At 49.1% G+C, this 20,933-nt stretch overlaps 1 non-coding gene and 5 pseudogenes across 1 annotated transcript; all 6 read left to right on the top strand.

Annotated features, from left to right (window-relative positions):
- Nucleotides 1-1,054: 1,054 nt before the first annotated feature.
- Nucleotides 1,055-1,266, top strand: LOC124721405 (annotated as a pseudogene).
- A 3,276-nt stretch (nucleotides 1,267-4,542) lies between these two features.
- Nucleotides 4,543-4,754, top strand: LOC124721408 (annotated as a pseudogene).
- Nucleotides 4,755-8,049: 3,295 nt separating this feature from the next.
- LOC124721437 lies at nucleotides 8,050-8,241 on the top strand. The gene has a single exon (XR_007006331.1). It is a non-coding gene; the product is annotated as a U2 spliceosomal RNA (small nuclear RNA).
- Nucleotides 8,242-11,515: 3,274 nt separating this feature from the next.
- LOC124721413 lies at nucleotides 11,516-11,727 on the top strand (annotated as a pseudogene).
- A 3,278-nt stretch (nucleotides 11,728-15,005) lies between these two features.
- On the top strand, nucleotides 15,006-15,217 carry LOC124721093 (annotated as a pseudogene).
- Nucleotides 15,218-18,496: 3,279 nt separating this feature from the next.
- Nucleotides 18,497-18,708, top strand: LOC124721285 (annotated as a pseudogene).
- Nucleotides 18,709-20,933: the final 2,225 nt, after the last annotated feature.

The raw sequence follows: 20,933 nt of genomic DNA on the forward strand, positions 1-20,933 counted from the left end.
GACCGTCGGTCATCTGGCACCACGCTTGGGCTAATATCAACCACCTAGCCCTTCCCACAGAAGTTTCAGCGCTATGGTATCGCGTTGTAAACAATTTAATACCCACTAATCATCGCCCGGCGGCCATCCTCCTATGGCCCTCGGCTGCTTGCGGCCGATGTGGTGACGTAGACACCAGAGAGCATCGTCTCCTATGCCCTCACGTCACAGAAGTGTGGGACCTTGCACGTGTGCTATTAACGCTGATCGGTGGGACTACACTGGACTATGTGTCAGTCGACTGGTTCCTTAACCCTGGTATTCAGACCAACCCCCGAACACGACGTAACGCAATGGTGTGTCTCTTGGGCCAAACCATTTTCACGATCTATGACCTTTGCCTCGCAGATGCTGTCTCTTTCATGGACTACCTTTGGAGCCAGCATCGCCTGGCGGAATCTGACCGGAAATATACCATTACTTTTGCAAGATTTATTAAAGTTGCAATGGTTCATGGTTATCAAAAGGTGTTCCGGGCTAACTAAGGCACCTCGTATAAGAATTGCCTGAGTGTACCCCTCGATCTTTGTCACTCGGACTTTCAAACTACCCTTGACTTACCCATACCCCAGATTTGATATTGGCCTTCTGGGCATCACTAGAGTAGACTGTTCTGTGATACTGATAATATGGAAATTGGTAACATGCGAATTGTGTGAACCTTGTATGAAAAATTATTGGAAAATTGGAAAACGCATAATCTATCTTAGAGGATTATTACTTTGTTAATTCTATGGGCGATGGGATTATCTCGCCAGTTCGTTTGAGTGTGCTGCGTCGCTGTTTTTTTTTTATTTTGCCTTCATTTCTGTCTTTATTTATTTCTTTCTATTTAGTTTTTAAAATCATCACTTGCCTCACACCTGCAGAGGGAGGTGTGTTTCTGAGTAGTGTGTCGTCGCCCCCTGAGGCATAGCAGAGTATGCCTCCGCTTTTATTTTCGGTTTATGGCAATAAGTCTTGCTACTAACAACACCCTGCTTTACGTGCTGCGTCGACACTAGAGGATGGCGGCATTTTTGGAGAGGAAAAGGTAGGGCTATAGGGGAGGTAGGAGGGAAAGAAGTGTAGTATCTGTTCTTATCAGCTTAATATCTGATACGTCCTGCATCACACGACCAGAATATTAAACTCATTTTTGGCTTCTGACGGAGTGCTAGGGGCTTGCTCCACCTCTGTAGCGGGTTGGCCCGGCATTGCAGTACCGCCGGGATGGGCCCACCTAAAATTAATTAAAACACAGCCTGAAATGGGTTAACATTCTGCAGTGATCAGATATTCCGCTGGTAGCAAAACTTGTCGTAGTTGTTGATGTGCCCAGTAGTTAGTTGCTTACACACCACGATTTCTTTTAATTAATTTAAGATTATCTTAAGGAATTTTTTTTTTTTTTTTTTTTTTTTTGCGGTTAGCCGGACCGCACTTGCAGCCGCATTACGCTAGGCTGGTAATTTATGGGGGCACAGGACAGTGCCTTCGGATGCCTCGTTAGCGTCTCTTATGGTCTGGTCACAGATAATTTTAATTAAATTGTTTGGAGTTATAACCTTAGCTCCTCGCGAACGTCGTCGTCGTCGCCGCCGCACGCACGCAGAATACGTGTGTACACACGCACACACACATATGCAGTAGGTGGTGGACGACGTAAGCACTCGGCTAGGTGTAGCTCGCGCCAGTATAGTTCGCACCGGCCTGACGCTGCTGTGGGGCGGCCTCACGGCTTCTCCACTGCCCTGGCAGCTAGCGGCGTTCAAATAGGAGTCGCAGTTTACTCCTCGACATGGAGGGTAGTACTGGGCTGTTGACGAGTGCTCTCGTATATTGTCGTTCCTTCCGGCACTTGCTTTTGCGATGTTTTCGACGGTCACCTGTTGCCATATCAGCCCGCACCACCGTATGTCACTCCCTCATGTGGAACGCACACGCTGCAAGCATTTAGGCCCTGACACTGCGGTTTTTCATCTCTGGCGGTACTCCGCAAGGATACCGCCCTTCGATTGTGCCATTCCAGCACTAATCGAAGTGCTAGGTTTTCCGGCCTGTTAGGAGACCGCTTCTGCAAAATGTGCGAGGAGATTTTTGCTGGTTGCGAGCTACCCGCCGATTTTCTAGCTGTACGTATTGGCTTTAATCCAAAGGTCACAGGTCACTGATGGGCTAAAGACGTACGTCCCATCACCGTTCTTAACACTGATTATAAGTTGGTGGCACGAAGTGTGGCTTCACGTCTTAAACAGGGAATGAATAAGGTACTTTGTCCCACTCAATCATGTGGCGTTTCGAATCGAACCACCTTCACCGCTGCTTCTATATACCGTGATGCTGTCTTACTCACCCACCGCCGACGCTCGAACCCCGGCTGCAATTGATCCCTAGATTTCGCCTGTGCCTCCGATAGGGTCTCCCATCCTACCTGCTGGCCGTTATGTAGCGGATGGGTTTCGGGGAGCACTTCATAAGAGTCATCCGGCACTTCTTGGATGGAGCAAATTCCACAATCATTGTGAACGGTTGCAGATCACGACCAATTCCCATCAGACGATCAGTTCGACAAGGGTGTCCCTTGTCAGTGTATTTTATCGCTTTGGCGCTGTACCCCATGCTGCGTGACATCGGACGGATGGTCGATGGTGTTCCTTTCCCAGGCGTCACCTTCCGCAGTGTGGCGTAGGCGGATGGTGTAGGTGTGTTTGTAGCAAACGCCAGGGACATCGATTCGGTTCGCCGAGTCCTCCACGTTTATGAACGAGCATCCGGTGCCATGTTAAAATCCAACAAAATGGTGCTAATCCCACTAGGACCACGATCATTGACCATCGAACGCCCATGCTACCGGATTGTAGGGGAACAACGTATCTTGGGTCTTGAGGTGACTGCCTGTCCACAGCGCATGTTAACACTCACGTGCAGGCGGATTCTCACGCGCATCAGAGGACTTTGCGTGAGTCACACTGATCAACGACTCGACCTCCATCAACGAATCCAACTGATTAATACTTACATCCTATCACGGGCATGGTATGTAGCACAACTCCTTACGCTACCGAAACAAACCAGCAGAGCCATCTCACAAACAGTATATTGCCTATTGTGGCGGCGTGCACTATTCAAAGTTGATGCACAGACTTGTACACTGCCAAAAGTCGATAGTCGCCTTGGACTCATTGACTTTCCCCACAAATGTGCGGCAATCCTGATTCACCGTATCGCCACTTTGCGTGAGATTGACCCAGGTGGGACAACAGCGGTGCTTTTCGACCGTTATCGCCTACAATCGGCGCGTGCACCAGTATGCTTGACACATATTCCATTCCGGATGACGACAGTCAAGGACTATCACCTCAATCAAAGTTACATCCTAGCAGTGGCCACCGACAAGGCACGCACATCGAAGCGCCTTTACTAGGCGCTTCGAGGCCAGCTCACACCACACAAATTGGAGGACAGACGACCGTCGGTCATCTGGCACCACGCTTGGGCTAATATCAACCACCTAGCCCTTCCCACAGAAGTTTCAGCGCTATGGTATCGCGTTGTAAACAATTTAATACCCACTAATCATCGCCCGGCGGCCATCCTCCTATGGCCCTCGGCTGCTTGCGGCCGATGTGGTGACGTAGACACCAGAGAGCATCGTCTCCTATGCCCTCACGTCACAGAAGTGTGGGACCTTGCACGTGTGCTATTAACGCTGATCGGTGGGACTACACTGGACTATGTGTCAGTCGACTGGTTCCTTAACCCTGGTATTCAGACCAACCCCCGAACACGACGTAACGCAATGGTGTGTCTCTTGGGCCAAACCATTTTCACGATCTATGACCTTTGCCTCGCAGATGCTGTCTCTTTCATGGACTACCTTTGGAGCCAGCATCGCCTGGCGGAATCTGACCGGAAATATACCATTACTTTTGCAAGATTTATTAAAGTTGCAATGGTTCATGGTTATCAAAAGGTGTTCCGGGCTAACTAAGGCACCTCGTATAAGAATTGCCTGAGTGTACCCCTCGATCTTTGTCACTCGGACTTTCAAACTACCCTTGACTTACCCATACCCCAGATTTGATATTGGCCTTCTGGGCATCACTAGAGTAGACTGTTCTGTGATACTGATAATATGGAAATTGGTAACATGCGAATTGTGTGAACCTTGTATGAAAAATTATTGGAAAATTGGAAAACGCATAATCTATCTTAGAGGATTATTACTTTGTTAATTCTATGGGCGATGGGATTATCTCGCCAGTTCGTTTGAGTGTGCTGCGTCGCTGTTTTTTTTTTATTTTGCCTTCATTTCTGTCTTTATTTATTTCTTTCTATTTAGTTTTTAAAATCATCACTTGCCTCACACCTGCAGAGGGAGGTGTGTTTCTGAGTAGTGTGTCGTCGCCCCCTGAGGCATAGCAGAGTATGCCTCCGCTTTTATTTTCGGTTTATGGCAATAAGTCTTGCTACTAACAACACCCTGCTTTACGTGCTGCGTCGACACTAGAGGATGGCGGCATTTTTGGAGAGGAAAAGGTAGGGCTATAGGGGAGGTAGGAGGGAAAGAAGTGTAGTATCTGTTCTTATCAGCTTAATATCTGATACGTCCTGCATCACACGACCAGAATATTAAACTCATTTTTGGCTTCTGACGGAGTGCTAGGGGCTTGCTCCACCTCTGTAGCGGGTTGGCCCGGCATTGCAGTACCGCCGGGATGGGCCCACCTAAAATTAATTAAAACACAGCCTGAAATGGGTTAACATTCTGCAGTGATCAGATATTCCGCTGGTAGCAAAACTTGTCGTAGTTGTTGATGTGCCCAGTAGTTAGTTGCTTACACACCACGATTTCTTTTAATTAATTTAAGATTATCTTAAGGAATTTTTTTTTTTTTTTTTTTTTTTTGCGGTTAGCCGGACCGCACTTGCAGCCGCATTACGCTAGGCTGGTAATTTATGGGGGCACAGGACAGTGCCTTCGGATGCCTCGTTAGCGTCTCTTATGGTCTGGTCACAGATAATTTTAATTAAATTGTTTGGAGTTATAACCTTAGCTCCTCGCGAACGTCGTCGTCGTCGCCGCCGCACGCACGCAGAATACGTGTGTACACACGCACACACACATATGCAGTAGGTGGTGGACGACGTAAGCACTCGGCTAGGTGTAGCTCGCGCCAGTATAGTTCGCACCGGCCTGACGCTGCTGTGGGGCGGCCTCACGGCTTCTCCACTGCCCTGGCAGCTAGCGGCGTTCAAATAGGAGTCGCAGTTTACTCCTCGACATGGAGGGTAGTACTGGGCTGTTGACGAGTGCTCTCGTATATTGTCGTTCCTTCCGGCACTTGCTTTTGCGATGTTTTCGACGGTCACCTGTTGCCATATCAGCCCGCACCACCGTATGTCACTCCCTCATGTGGAACGCACACGCTGCAAGCATTTAGGCCCTGACACTGCGGTTTTTCATCTCTGGCGGTACTCCGCAAGGATACCGCCCTTCGATTGTGCCATTCCAGCACTAATCGAAGTGCTAGGTTTTCCGGCCTGTTAGGAGACCGCTTCTGCAAAATGTGCGAGGAGATTTTTGCTGGTTGCGAGCTACCCGCCGATTTTCTAGCTGTACGTATTGGCTTTAATCCAAAGGTCACAGGTCACTGATGGGCTAAAGACGTACGTCCCATCACCGTTCTTAACACTGATTATAAGTTGGTGGCACGAAGTGTGGCTTCACGTCTTAAACAGGGAATGAATAAGGTACTTTGTCCCACTCAATCATGTGGCGTTTCGAATCGAACCACCTTCACCGCTGCTTCTATATACCGTGATGCTGTCTTACTCACCCACCGCCGACGCTCGAACCCCGGCTGCAATTGATCCCTAGATTTCGCCGGTGCCTCCGATAGGGTCTCCCATCCTACCTGCTGGCCGTTATGTAGCGGATGGGTTTCGGGGAGCACTTCATAAGAGTCATCCGGCACTTCTTGGATGGAGCAAATTCCACAATCATTGTGAACGGTTGCAGATCACGACCAATTCCCATCAGACGATCAGTTCGACAAGGGTGTCCCTTGTCAGTGTATTTTATCGCTTTGGCGCTGTACCCCATGCTGCGTGACATCGGACGGATGGTCGATGGTGTTCCTTTCCCAGGCGTCACCTTCCGCAGTGTGGCGTAGGCGGATGGTGTAGGTGTGTTTGTAGCAAACGCCAGGGACATCGATTCGGTTCGCCGAGTCCTCCACGTTTATGAACGAGCATCCGGTGCCATGTTAAAATCCAACAAAATGGTGCTAATCCCACTAGGACCACGATCATTGACCATCGAACGCCCATGCTACCGGATTGTAGGGGAACAACGTATCTTGGGTCTTGAGGTGACTGCCTGTCCACAGCGCATGTTGACACTCACGTGCAGGCGGATTCTCACGCGCATCAGAGGACTTTGCGTGAGTCACACTGATCAACGACTCGACCTCCATCAACGAATCCAACTGATTAATACTTACATCCTATCACGGGCATGGTATGTAGCACAACTCCTTACGCTACCGAAACAAACCAGCAGAGCCATCTCACAAACAGTATATTGCCTATTGTGGCGGCGTGCACTATTCAAAGTTGATGCACAGACTTGTACACTGCCAAAAGTCGATAGTCGCCTTGGACTCATTGACTTTCCCCACAAATGTGCGGCAATCCTGATTCACCGTATCGCCACTTTGCGTGAGATTGACCCAGGTGGGACAACAGCGGTGCTTTTCGACCGTTATCGCCTACAATCGGCGCGTGCACCAGTATGCTTGACACATATTCCATTCCGGATGACGACAGTCAAGGACTATCACCTCAATCAAAGTTACATCCTAGCAGTGGCCACCGACAAGGCACGCACATCGAAGCGCCTTTACTAGGCGCTTCAAGGCCAGCTCACACCACACAAATTGGAGGACAGACGACCGTCGGTCATCTGGCACCACGCTTGGGCTAATATCAACCACCTAGCCCTTCCCACAGAAGTTTCAGCGCTATGGTATCGCGTTGTAAACAATTTAATACCCACTAATCATCGCCTGGCGGCCATCCTCCTATGGCCCTCGGCTGCTTGCGGCCGATGTGGTGACGTAGACACCAGAGAGCATCGTCTCCTATGCCCTCACGTCACAGAAGTGTGGGACCTTGCACGTGTGCTATTAACGCTGATCGGTGGGACTACACTGGACTATGTGTCAGTCGACTGGTTCCTTAACCCTGGTATTCAGACCAACCCCCGAACACGACGTAACGCAATGGTGTGTCTCTTGGGCCAAACCATTTTCACGATCTATGACCTTTGCCTCGCAGATGCTGTCTCTTTCATGGACTACCTTTGGAGCCAGCATCGCCTGGCGGAATCTGACCGGAAATATACCATTACTTTTGCAAGATTTCTTAAAGTTGCAATGGTTCATGGTTATCAAAAGGTGTTCCGGGCTAACTAAGGCACCTCGTATAAGAATTGCCTGAGTGTACCCCTGGATCTTTGTCACTCGGACTTTCAAACTACCCTTGACTTACCCATACCCCAGATTTGATATTGGCCTTCTGGGCATCACTAGAGTAGACTGTTCTGTGATACTGATAATATGGAAATTGGTAACATGCGAATTGTGTGAACCTTGTATGAAAAATTATTGGAAAATTGGAAAACGCATAATCTATCTTAGAGGATTATTACTTTGTTAATTCTATGGGCGATGGGATTATCTCGCCAGTTCGTTTGAGTGTGCTGCGTCGCTGTTTTTTTTTTATTTTGCCTTCATTTCTGTCTTTATTTATTTCTTTCTATTTAGTTTTTAAAATCATCACTTGCCTCACACCTGCAGAGGGAGGTGTGTTTCTGAGTAGTGTGTCGTCGCCCCCTGAGGCATAGCAGAGTATGCCTCCGCTTTTATTTTCGGTTTATGGCAATAAGTCTTGCTACTAACAACACCCTGCTTTACGTGCTGCGTCGACACTAGAGGATGGCGGCATTTATGGAGAGGAAAAGGTAGGGCTATAGGGGAGGTAGGAGGGAAAGAAGTGTAGTATCTGTTCTTATCAGCTTAATATCTGATACGTCCTGCATCACACGACCAGAATATTAAACTCATTTTTGGCTTCTGACGGAGTGCTAGGGGCTTGCTCCACCTCTGTAGCGGGTTGGCCCGGCATTGCAGTACCGCCGGGATGGGCCCACCTAAAATTAATTAAAACACAGCCTGAAATGGGTTAACATTCTGCAGTGATCAGATATTCCGCTGGTAGCAAAACTTGTCATAGTTGTTGATGTGCCCAGTAGTTAGTTGCTTACACACCACGATTTCTTTTAATTAATTTAAGATTATCTTAAGTAATTTTTTTTTTTTTTTTTTTTTTTGCGGTTAGCCGGACCGCACTTGCAGCCGCATTACGCTAGGCTGGTAATTTATGGGGGCACAGGACAGTGCCTTCGGATGCCTCGTTAGCGTCTCTTATGGTCTGGTCACAGATAATTTTAATTAAATTGTTTGGAGTTATAACCTTAGCTCCTCGCGAACGTCGTCGTCGTCGCCGCCGCACGCACGCAGAATACGTGTGTACACACGCACACACACATATGCAGTAGGTGGTGGACGACGTAAGCACTCGGCTAGGTGTAGCTCGCGCCAGTATAGCTCGCACCGGCCTGACGCTGCTGTGGGGCGGCCTCACGGCTTCTCCACTGCCCTGGCAGCTAGCGGCGTTCAAATAGGAGTCGCAGTTTACTCCTCGACATGGAGGGTAGTACTGGGCTGTTGACGAGTGCTCTCGTATATTGTCGTTCCTTCCGGCACTTGCTTTTGCGATGTTTTCGACGGTCGCCTGTTGCCATATCAGCCCGCACCACCGTATGTCACTCCCTCATGTGGAACGCACACGCTGCAAGCATTTAGGCCCTGACACTGCGGTTTTTCATCTCTGGCGGTACTCCGCAAGGATACCGCCCTTCGATTGTGCCATTCCAGCACTAATCGAAGTGCTAGGTTTTCCGGCCTGTTAGGAGACCGCTTCTGCAAAATGTGCGAGGAGATTTTTGCTGGTTGCGAGCTACCCGCCGATTTTCTAGCTGTACGTATTGGCTTTAATCCAAAGGTCACAGGTCACTGATGGGCTAAAGACGTACGTCCCATCACCGTTCTTAACACTGATTATAAGTTGGTGGCACGAAGTGTGGCTTCACGTCTTAAACAGGGAATGAATAAGGTACTTTGTCCCACTCAATCATGTGGCGTTTCGAATCGAACCACCTTCACCGCTGCTTCTATATACCGTGATGCTGTCTTACTCACCCACCGCCGACGCTCGAACCCCGGCTGCAATTGATCCCTAGATTTCGCCGGTGCCTCCGATAGGGTCTCCCATCCTACCTGCTGGCCGTTATGTAGCGGATGGGTTTCGGGGAGCACTTCATAAGAGTCATCCGGCACTTCTTGGATGGAGCAAATTCCACAATCATTGTGAACGGTTGCAGATCACGACCAATTCCCATCAGACGATCAGTTCGACAAGGGTGTCCCTTGTCAGTGTATTTTATCGCTTTGGCGCTGTACCCCATGCTGCGTGACATCGGACGGATGGTCGATGGTGTTCCTTTCCCAGGCGTCACCTTCCGCAGTGTGGCGTAGGCGGATGGTGTAGGTGTGTTTGTAGCAAACGCCAGGGACATCGATTCGGTTCGCCGAGTCCTCCACGTTTATGAACGAGCATCCGGTGCCATGTTAAAATCCAACAAAATGGTGCTAATCCCACTAGGACCACGATCATTGACCATCGAACGCCCATGCTACCGGATTGTAGGGGAACAACGTATCTTGGGTCTTGAGGTGACTGCCTGTCCACAGCGCATGTTGACACTCACGTGCAGGCGGATTCTCACGCGCATCAGAGGACTTTGCGTGAGTCACACTGATCAACGACTCGACCTCCATCAACGAATCCAACTGATTAATACTTACATCCTATCACGGGCATGGTATGTAGCACAACTCCTTACGCTACCGAAACAAACCAGCAGAGCCATCTCACAAACAGTATATTGCCTATTGTGGCGGCGTGCACTATTCAAAGTTGATGCACAGACTTGTACACTGCCAAAAGTCGATAGTCGCCTTGGACTCATTGACTTTCCCCACAAATGTGCGGCAATCCTGATTCACCGTATCGCCACTTTGCGTGAGATTGACCCAGGTGGGACAACAGCGGTGCTTTTCGACCGTTATCGCCTACAATCGGCGCGTGCACCAGTATGCTTGACACATATTCCATTCCGGATGACGACAGTCAAGGACTATCACCTCAATCAAAGTTACATCCTAGCAGTGGCCACCGACAAGGCACGCACATCGAAGCGCCTTTACTAGGCGCTTCAAGGCCAGCTCACACCACACAAATTGGAGGACAGACGACCGTCGGTCATCTGGCACCACGCTTGGGCTAATATCAACCACCTAGCCCTTCCCACAGAAGTTTCAGCGCTATGGTATCGCGTTGTAAACAATTTAATACCCACTAATCATCGCCTGGCGGCCATCCTCCTATGGCCCTCGGCTGCTTGCGGCCGATGTGGTGACGTAGACACCAGAGAGCATCGTCTCCTATGCCCTCACGTCACAGAAGTGTGGGACCTTGCACGTGTGCTATTAACGCTGATCGGTGGGACTACACTGGACTATGTGTCAGTCGACTGGTTCCTTAACCCTGGTATTCAGACCAACCCCCGAACACGACGTAACGCAATGGTGTGTCTCTTGGGCCAAACCATTTTCACGATCTATGACCTTTGCCTCGCAGATGCTGTCTCTTTCATGGACTACCTTTGGAGCCAGCATCGCCTGGCGGAATCTGACCGGAAATATACCATTACTTTTGCAAGATTTCTTAAAGTTGCAATGGTTCATGGTTATCAAAAGGTGTTCCGGGCTAACTAAGGCACCTCGTATAAGAATTGCCTGAGTGTACCCCTGGATCTTTGTCACTCGGACTTTCAAACTACCCTTGACTTACCCATACCCCAGATTTGATATTGGCCTTCTGGGCATCACTAGAGTAGACTGTTCTGTGATACTGATAATATGGAAATTGGTAACATGCGAATTGTGTGAACCTTGTATGAAAAATTATTGGAAAATTGGAAAACGCATAATCTATCTTAGAGGATTATTACTTTGTTAATTCTATGGGCGATGGGATTATCTCGCCAGTTCGTTTGAGTGTGCTGCGTCGCTGTTTTTTTTTTATTTTGCCTTCATTTCTGTCTTTATTTATTTCTTTCTATTTAGTTTTTAAAATCATCACTTGCCTCACACCTGCAGAGGGAGGTGTGTTTCTGAGTAGTGTGTCGTCGCCCCCTGAGGCATAGCAGAGTATGCCTCCGCTTTTATTTTCGGTTTATGGCAATAAGTCTTGCTACTAACAACACCCTGCTTTACGTGCTGCGTCGACACTAGAGGATGGCGGCATTTTTGGAGAGGAAAAGGTAGGGCTATAGGGGAGGTAGGAGGGAAAGAAGTGTAGTATCTGTTCTTATCAGCTTAATATCTGATACGTCCTGCATCACACGACCAGAATATTAAACTCATTTTTGGCTTCTGACGGAGTGCTAGGGGCTTGCTCCACCTCTGTAGCGGGTTGGCCCGGCATTGCAGTACCGCCGGGATGGGCCCACCTAAAATTAATTAAAACACAGCCTGAAATGGGTTAACATTCTGCAGTGATCAGATATTCCGCTGGTAGCAAAACTTGTCATAGTTGTTGATGTGCCCAGTAGTTAGTTGCTTACACACCACGATTTCTTTTAATTAATTTAAGATTATCTTAAGGAATTTTTTTTTTTTTTTTTTTTTTTTTGCGGTTAGCCGGACCGCACTTGCAGCCGCATTACGCTAGGCTGGTAATTTATGGGGGCACAGGACAGTGCCTTCGGATGCCTCGTTAGCGTCTCTTATGGTCTGGTCACAGATAATTTTAATTAAATTGTTTGGAGTTATAACCTTAGCTCCTCGCGAACGTCGTCGTCGTCGCCGCCGCACGCACGCAGAATACGTGTGTACACACGCACACACACATATGCAGTAGGTGGTGGACGACGTAAGCACTCGGCTAGGTGTAGCTCGCGCCAGTATAGCTCGCACCGGCCTGACGCTGCTGTGGGGCGGCCTCACGGCTTCTCCACTGCCCTGGCAGCTAGCGGCGTTCAAATAGGAGTCGCAGTTTACTCCTCGACATGGAGGGTAGTACTGGGCTGTTGACGAGTGCTCTCGTATATTGTCGTTCCTTCCGGCACTTGCTTTTGCGATGTTTTCGACGGTCGCCTGTTGCCATATCAGCCCGCACCACCGTATGTCACTCCCTCATGTGGAACGCACACGCTGCAAGCATTTAGGCCCTGACACTGCGGTTTTTCATCTCTGGCGGTACTCCGCAAGGATACCGCCCTTCGATTGTGCCATTCCAGCACTAATCGAAGTGCTAGGTTTTCCGGCCTGTTAGGAGACCGCTTCTGCAAAATGTGCGAGGAGATTTTTGCTGGTTGCGAGCTACCCGCCGATTTTCTAGCTGTACGTATTGGCTTTAATCCAAAGGTCACAGGTCACTGATGGGCTAAAGACGTACGTCCCATCACCGTTCTTAACACTGATTATAAGTTGGTGGCACGAAGTGTGGCTTCACGTCTTAAACAGGGAATGAATAAGGTACTTTGTCCCACTCAATCATGTGGCGTTTCGAATCGAACCACCTTCACCGCTGCTTCTATATACCGTGATGCTGTCTTACTCACCCACCGCCGACGCTCGAACCCCGGCTGCAATTGATCCCTAGATTTCGCCGGTGCCTCCGATAGGGTCTCCCATCCTACCTGCTGGCCGTTATGTAGCGGATGGGTTTCGGGGAGCACTTCATAAGAGTCATCCGGCACTTCTTGGATGGAGCAAATTCCACAATCATTGTGAACGGTTGCAGATCACGACCAATTCCCATCAGACGATCAGTTCGACAAGGGTGTCCCTTGTCAGTGTATTTTATCGCTTTGGCGCTGTACCCCATGCTGCGTGACATCGGACGGATGGTCGATGGTGTTCCTTTCCCAGGCGTCACCTTCCGCAGTGTGGCGTAGGCGGATGGTGTAGGTGTGTTTGTAGCAAACGCCAGGGACATCGATTCGGTTCGCCGAGTCCTCCACGTTTATGAACGAGCATCCGGTGCCATGTTAAAATCCAACAAAATGGTGCTAATCCCACTAGGACCACGATCATTGACCATCGAACGCCCATGCTACCGGATTGTAGGGGAACAACGTATCTTGGGTCTTGAGGTGACTGCCTGTCCACAGCGCATGTTAACACTCACGTGCAGGCGGATTCTCACGCGCATCAGAGGACTTTGCGTGAGTCACACTGATCAACGACTCGACCTCCATCAACGAATCCAACTGATTAATACTTACATCCTATCACGGGCATGGTATGTAGCACAACTCCTTACGCTACCGAAACAAACCAGCAGAGCCATCTCACAAACAGTATATTGCCTATTGTGGCGGCGTGCACTATTCAAAGTTGATGCACAGACTTGTACACTGCCAAAAGTCGATAGTCGCCTTGGACTCATTGACTTTCCCCACAAATGTGCGGCAATCCTGATTCACCGTATCGCCACTTTGCGTGAGATTGACCCAGGTGGGACAACAGCGGTGCTTTTCGACCGTTATCGCCTACAATCGGCGCGTGCACCAGTATGCTTGACACATATTCCATTCCGGATGACGACAGTCAAGGACTATCACCTCAATCAAAGTTACATCCTAGCAGTGGCCACCGACAAGGCACGCACATCGAAGCGCCTTTACTAGGCGCTTCAAGGCCAGCTCACACCACACAAATTGGAGGACAGACGACCGTCGGTCATCTGGCACCACGCTTGGGCTAATATCAACCACCTAGCCCTTCCCACAGAAGTTTCAGCGCTATGGTATCGCGTTGTAAACAATTTAATACCCACTAATCATCGCCTGGCGGCCATCCTCCTATGGCCCTCGGCTGCTTGCGGCCGATGTGGTGACGTAGACACCAGAGAGCATCGTCTCCTATGCCCTCACGTCACAGAAGTGTGGGACCTTGCACGTGTGCTATTAACGCTGATCGGTGGGACTACACTGGACTATGTGTCAGTCGACTGGTTCCTTAACCCTGGTATTCAGACCAACCCCCGAACACGACGTAACGCAATGGTGTGTCTCTTGGGCCAAACCATTTTCACGATCTATGACCTTTGCCTCGCAGATGCTGTCTCTTTCATGGACTACCTTTGGAGCCAGCATCGCCTGGCGGAATCTGACCGGAAATATACCATTACTTTTGCAAGATTTATTAAAGTTGCAATGGTTCATGGTTATCAAAAGGTGTTCCGGGCTAACTAAGGCACCTCGTATAAGAATTGCCTGAGTGTACCCCTGGATCTTTGTCACTCGGACTTTCAAACTACCCTTGACTTACCCATACCCCAGATTTGATATTGGCCTTCTGGGCATCACTAGAGTAGACTGTTCTGTGATACTGATAATATGGAAATTGGTAACATGCGAATTGTGTGAACCTTGTATGAAAAATTATTGGAAAATTGGAAAACGCATAATCTATCTTAGAGGATTATTACTTTGTTAATTCTATGGGCGATGGGATTATCTCGCCAGTTCGTTTGAGTGCGCTGCGTCGCTGTTTTTTTTTTTTATTTTGCCTTCATTTCTGTCTTTATTTATTTCTTTCTATTTAGTTTTTAAAATCATCACTTGCCTCACACCTGCAGAGGGAGGTGTGTTTCTGAGTAGTGTGTCGTCGCCCCCTGAGGCATAGCAGAGTATGCCTCCGCTTTTATTTTCGGTTTATGGCAATAAGTCTTGCTACTAACAACACCCTGCTTTACGTGCTGCGTCGACACTAGAGGATGGCGGCATTTTTGGAGAGGAAAAGGTAGGGCTATAGGGGAGGTAGGAGGGAAAGAAGTGTAGTATCTGTTCTTATCAGCTTAATATCTGATACGTCCTGCATCACACGACCAGAATATTAAACTCATTTTTGGCTTCTGACGGAGTGCTAGGGGCTTGCTCCACCTCTGTAGCGGGTTGGCCCGGCATTGCAGTACCGCCGGGATCGGCCCACCTAAAATTAATTAAAACACAGCCTGAAATGGGTTAACATTCTGCAGTGATCAGATATTCCGCTGGTAGCAAAACTTGTCGTAGTTGTTGATGTGCCCAGTAGTTAGTTGCTTACACACCACGATTTCTTTTAATTAATTTAAGATTATCTTAAGTAATTTTTTTTTTTTTTTTTTTTTTTTTTTTGCGGTTAGCCGGACCGCACTTGCAGCCGCATTACGCTAGGCTGGTAATTTATGGGGGCACAGGACAGTGCCTTCGGATGCCTCGTTAGCGTCTCTTATGGTCTGGTCACAGATAATTTTAATTAAATTGTTTGAAGTTATAACCTTAGCTCCTCGCGAACGTCGTCGTCGTCGCCGCCGCACGCACGCAGAATACGTGTGTACACACGCACACACACATATGCAGTAGGTGGTGGACGACGTAAGCACTCGGCTAGGTGTAGCTAGCGCCAGTATAGCTCGCACCGGCCTGACGCTGCTGTGGGGCGGCCTCACGGCTTCTCCACTGCCCTGGCAGCTAGCGGCGTTCAAATAGGAGTCGCAGTTTACTCCTCGACATGGAGGGTAGTACTGAGCTGTTGACGAGTGCTCTCGTATATTGTCGTTCCTTCCGGCACTTGCTTTTGCGATGTTTTCAACGGTCGCCTGTTGCCATATCAGCCCGCACCACCGTATGTCACTCCCTCATGTGGAACGCACACGCTGCAAGCATTTAGGCCCTGACACTGCGGTTTTTCATCTCTGGCGGTACTCCGCAAGGATACCGCCCTTCGATTGTGCCATTCCAGCACTAATCGAAGTGCTAGGTTTTCCGGCCTGTTAGGAGACCGCTTCTGCAAAATGTGCAAGGAGATTTTTGCTGGTTGCGAGCTACCCGCCGATTTTCTAGCTGTACGTATTGGCTTTAATCCAAAGGTCACAGGTCACTGATGGGCTAAAGACGTACGTCCCATCACCGTTCTTAACACTGATTATAAGTTGGTGGCACGAAGTGTGGCTTCACGTCTTAAACAGGGAATGAATAAGGTACTTTATCCCACTCAATCATGTGGCGTTTCGAATCGAACCACCTTCACCGCTGCTTCTATATACCGTGATGCTGTCTTACTCACCCACCGCCGACGCTCGAACCCCGGCTGCAATTGATCCCTAGATTTCGCCGGTGCCTCCGATAGGGTCTCCCATCCTACCTGCTGGCCGTTATGTAGCGGATGGGTTTCGGGGAGCACTTCATAAGAGTCATCCGGCACTTCTTGGATGGAGCAAATTCCACAATCATTGTGAACGGTTGCAGATCACGACCAATTCCCATCAGACGATCAGTTCGACAAGGGTGTCCCTTGTCAGTGTATTTTATCGCTTTGGCGCTGTACCCCATGCTGCGTGACATCGGACGGATGGTCGATGGTGTTCCTTTCCCAGGCGTCACCTTCCGCAGTGTGGCGTAGGCGGATGGTGTAGGTGTGTTTGTAGCAAACGCCAGGGACATCGATTCGGTTCGCCGAGTCCTCCACGTTTATGAACGAGCATCCGGTGCCATGTTAAAATCCAACAAAATGGTGCTAATCCCACTAGGACCACGATCATTGACCATCGAACGCCCATGCTACCGGATTGTAGGGGAACAACGTATCTTGGGTCTTGAGGTGACTGCCTGTCCACAGCGCATGTTAACACTCACGTGCAGGCGGATTCTCACGCGCATCAGAGGACTTTGCGTGAGTCACACTGATCAACGACTCGACCTCCATCAACGAATCCAACTGATTAATACTTACATCCTATCACGGGCATGGTATGTAGCACAACTCCTTACGCTACCGAAACAAACCAGCAGAGCCATCTCACAAACAGTATATTGCCTATTGTGGCGGCGTGCACTATTCAAAGTTGATGCACAGACTTGTACACTGCCAAAAGTCGATAGTCGCCTTGGACTCATTGACTTTCCCCACAAATGTGCGGCAATCCTGATTCACCGTATCGCCACTTTGCGTGAGATTGACCCAGGTGGGACAACAGCGGTGCTTTTCGACCGTTATCGCCTACAATCGGCGCGTGCACCAGTATGCTTGACACATATTCCATTCCGGATGACGACAGTCAAGGACTATCACCTCAATCAAAGTTACATCCTAGCACTGGCCACCGACAAGGCACGCACATCGAAGTGCCTTTACTAGGCGCTTCGAGGCCAGCTCACACCACACAAATTGGAGGACAGACGACCGTCGGTCATCTGGCACCACGCTTGGGCTAATATCAACCACCTAGCCCTTCCCACAGAAGTTTCAGCGCTATGGTATCGCGTTGTAAACAATTTAATACCCACTAATCATCGCCTGGCGGCCATCCTCCTATGGCCCTCGGCTGCTTGCGGCCGATGTGGTGACGTAGACACCAGAGAGCATCGTCTCCTATGCCCTCACGTCACAGAAGTGTGGGACCTTGCACGTGTGCTATTAACGCTGATCGGTGGGACTACACTGGACTATGTGTCAGTCGACTGGTTCCTTAACCCTGGTATTCAGACCAACCCCCGAACACGACGTAACGCAATGGTGTGTCTCTTGGGCTAAACCATTTTCACGATCTATGACCTTTGCCTCGCAGATGCTGTCTCTTTCATGGACTACCTTTGGAGCCAGCATCGCCTGGCGGAATCTGACCGGAAATATACCATTACTTTTGCAAGATTTCTTAAAGTTGCAATGGTTCATGGTTATCAAAAGGTGTTCCGGGCTAACTAAGGCACCTCGTATAAGAATTGCCTGAGTGTACCCCTGGATCTTTGTCACTCGGACTTTCAAACTACCCTTGACTTACCCATACCTCAGATTTGATATTGGCCTTCTGGGCATCACTAGAGTAGACTGTTCTGTGATACTGATAATATGGAAATTGGTAACATGCGAATTGTGTGAACCTTGTATGAAAAATTATTGGAAAATTGGAAAACGCATAATCTATCTTAGAGGATTATTACTTTGTTAATTCTATGGGCGATGGGATTATCTCGCCAGTTCGTTTGAGTGCGCTGCGTCGCTGTTTTTTTTTTATTTTGCCTTCATTTCAATCTTTATTTATTTCTTTCTATTTAGTTTTTAAAATCATCACTTGCCTCACACCTGCAGAGGGAGGTGTGTTTCTGAGTAGTGTGTCGTCGCCCCCTGAGGCATAGCAGAGTATGCCTCCGCTTTTATTTTCGGTTTATGGCAATAAGTCTTGCTACTAACAACACCCTGCTTTACGTGCTGCGTCGACACTAGAGGATGGCGGCATTTTTGGAGAGGAAAAGGTAGGGCTATAGGGGAGGTAGGAGGGAAAGAAGTGTAGTATCTGTTCTTATCAGCTTAATATCTGATACGTCCTGCATCACACGACCAGAATATTAAACTCATTTTTGGCTTCTGACGGAGTGCTAGGGGCTTGCTCCACCTCTGTAGCGGGTTGGCCCGGCATTGCAGTACCGCCGGGATCGGCCCGCCTAAAATTAATTAAAACACAGCCTGAAATGGGTTAACATTCTGCAGTGATCAGATATTCCGCTGGTAGCAAAACTTGTCGTAGTTGTTGATGTGCCCAGTAGTTAGTTGCTTACACACCACGATTTCTTTTAATTAATTTAAGATTATCTTAAGTAATTTTTTTTTTTTTTTTTTTTTTTTGCGGTTAGCCGGACCGCACTTGCAGCCGCATTACGCTAGGCTGGTAATTTATGGGGGCACAGGACAGTGCCTTCGGATGCCTCGTTAGCGTCTCTTATGGTCTGGTCACAGATAATTTTAATTAAATTGTTTGGAGTTATAACCTTAGCTCCTCGCGAACGTCGTCGTCGTCGCCGCCGCACGCACGCAGAATACGTGTGTACACACGCACACACACATATGCAGTAGGTGGTGGACGACGTAAGCACTCGGCTAGGTGTAGCTCGCGCCAGTATAGCTCGCACCGGCCTGACGCTGCTGTGGGGCGGCCTCACGGCTTCTCCACTGCCCTGGCAGCTAGCGGCGTTCAAATAGGAGTCGCAGTTTACTCCTCGACATGGAGGGTAGTACTGGGCTGTTGACGAGTGCTCTCGTATATTGTCGTTCCTTCCGGCACTTGCTTTTGCGATGTTTTCGACGGTCGCCTGTTGCCATATCAGCCCGCACCACCGTATGTCACTCCCTCATGTGGAACGCACACGCTGCAAGCATTTAGGCCCTGGCACTGCGGTTTTTCATCTCTGGCGGTACTCCGCAAGGATACCGCCCTTCGATTGTGCCATTCCAGCACTAATCGAAGTGCTAGGTTTTCCGGCCTGTTAGGAGACCGCTTCTGCAAAATGTGCAAGGAGATTTTTGCTGGTTGCGAGCTACCCGCCGATTTTCTAGCTGTACGTATTGGCTTTAATCCAAAGGTCACAGGTCACTGATGGGCTAAAGACGTACGTCCCATCACCGTTCTTAACACTGATTATAAGTTGGTGGCACGAAGTGTGGCTTCACGTCTTAAACAGGGAATGAATAAGGTACTTTGTCCCACTCAATCATGTGGCGTTTCGAATCGAACCACCTTCACCGCTGCTTCTATATACCGTGATGCTGTCTTACTCACCCACCGCCGACGCTCGAACCCCGGCTGCAATTGATCCCTAGATTTCGCCGGTGCCTCCGATAGGGTCTCCCATCCTACCTGCTGGCCGTTATGTAGCGGATGGGTTTCGGGGAGCACTTCATAAGAGTCATCCGGCACTTCTTGGATGGAGCAAATTCCACAATCATTGTGAACGGTTGCAGATCACGACCAATTCCCATCAGACGATCAGTTCGACAAGGGTGTCCCTTGTCAGTGTATTTTATCGCTTTGGCGCTGTACCCCATGCTGCGTGACATCGGACGGATGGTCGATGGTGTTCCTTTCCCAGGCGTCACCTTCCGCAGTGTGGCGTAGGCGGATGGTGTAGGTGTGTTTGTAGCAAACGCCAGGGACATCGATTCGGTTCGCCGAGTCCTCCACGTTTATGAACGAGCATCCGGTGCCATGTTAAAATCCAACAAAATGGTGCTAATCCCACTAGGACCACGATCATTGACCATCGAACGCCCATGCTACCGGATCGTAGGGGAACAATGTATCTTGGGTCTTGAGGTGACTGCCTGTCCACAGCGCATGTTAACACTCACGTGCAGGCGGATTCTCACGCGCATCAGAGGACTTTGCGTGAGTCACACTGATCAACGACTCGACCTCCATCAACGAATCCAACTGATTAATACTTACATCCTATCACGGGCATGGTATGTAGCACAACTCCTTACGCTACCGAAACAAACCAGCAGAGCCATCTCACAAACAGTATATTGCCTATTGTGGCGGCGTGCACTATTCAAAGTTGATGCACAGACTTGTACACTGCCAAAAGTCGATAGTCGCCTTGGACTCATTGACTTTCCCCACAAATGTGCGGCAATCCTGATTCACCGTATCGCCACTTTGCGTGAGATTGACCCAGGTGGGACAACAGCGGTGCTTTTCGACCGTTATCGCCTACAATCGGCGCGTGCACCAGTATGCTTGACACATATTCCATTCCGGATGACGACAGTCAAGGACTATCACCTCAATCAAAGTTACATCCTAGCAGTGGCCACCGACAAGGCACGCACATCGAAGCGCCTTTACTAGGCGCTTCGAGGCCAGCTCACACCACACAAATTGGAGGACAGACGACC

This window comes from Schistocerca piceifrons, chromosome 1, assembly GCF_021461385.2.
Source record: "Schistocerca piceifrons isolate TAMUIC-IGC-003096 chromosome 1, iqSchPice1.1, whole genome shotgun sequence".
Lineage (NCBI taxonomy): Eukaryota > Metazoa > Arthropoda > Insecta > Orthoptera > Acrididae > Schistocerca > Schistocerca piceifrons.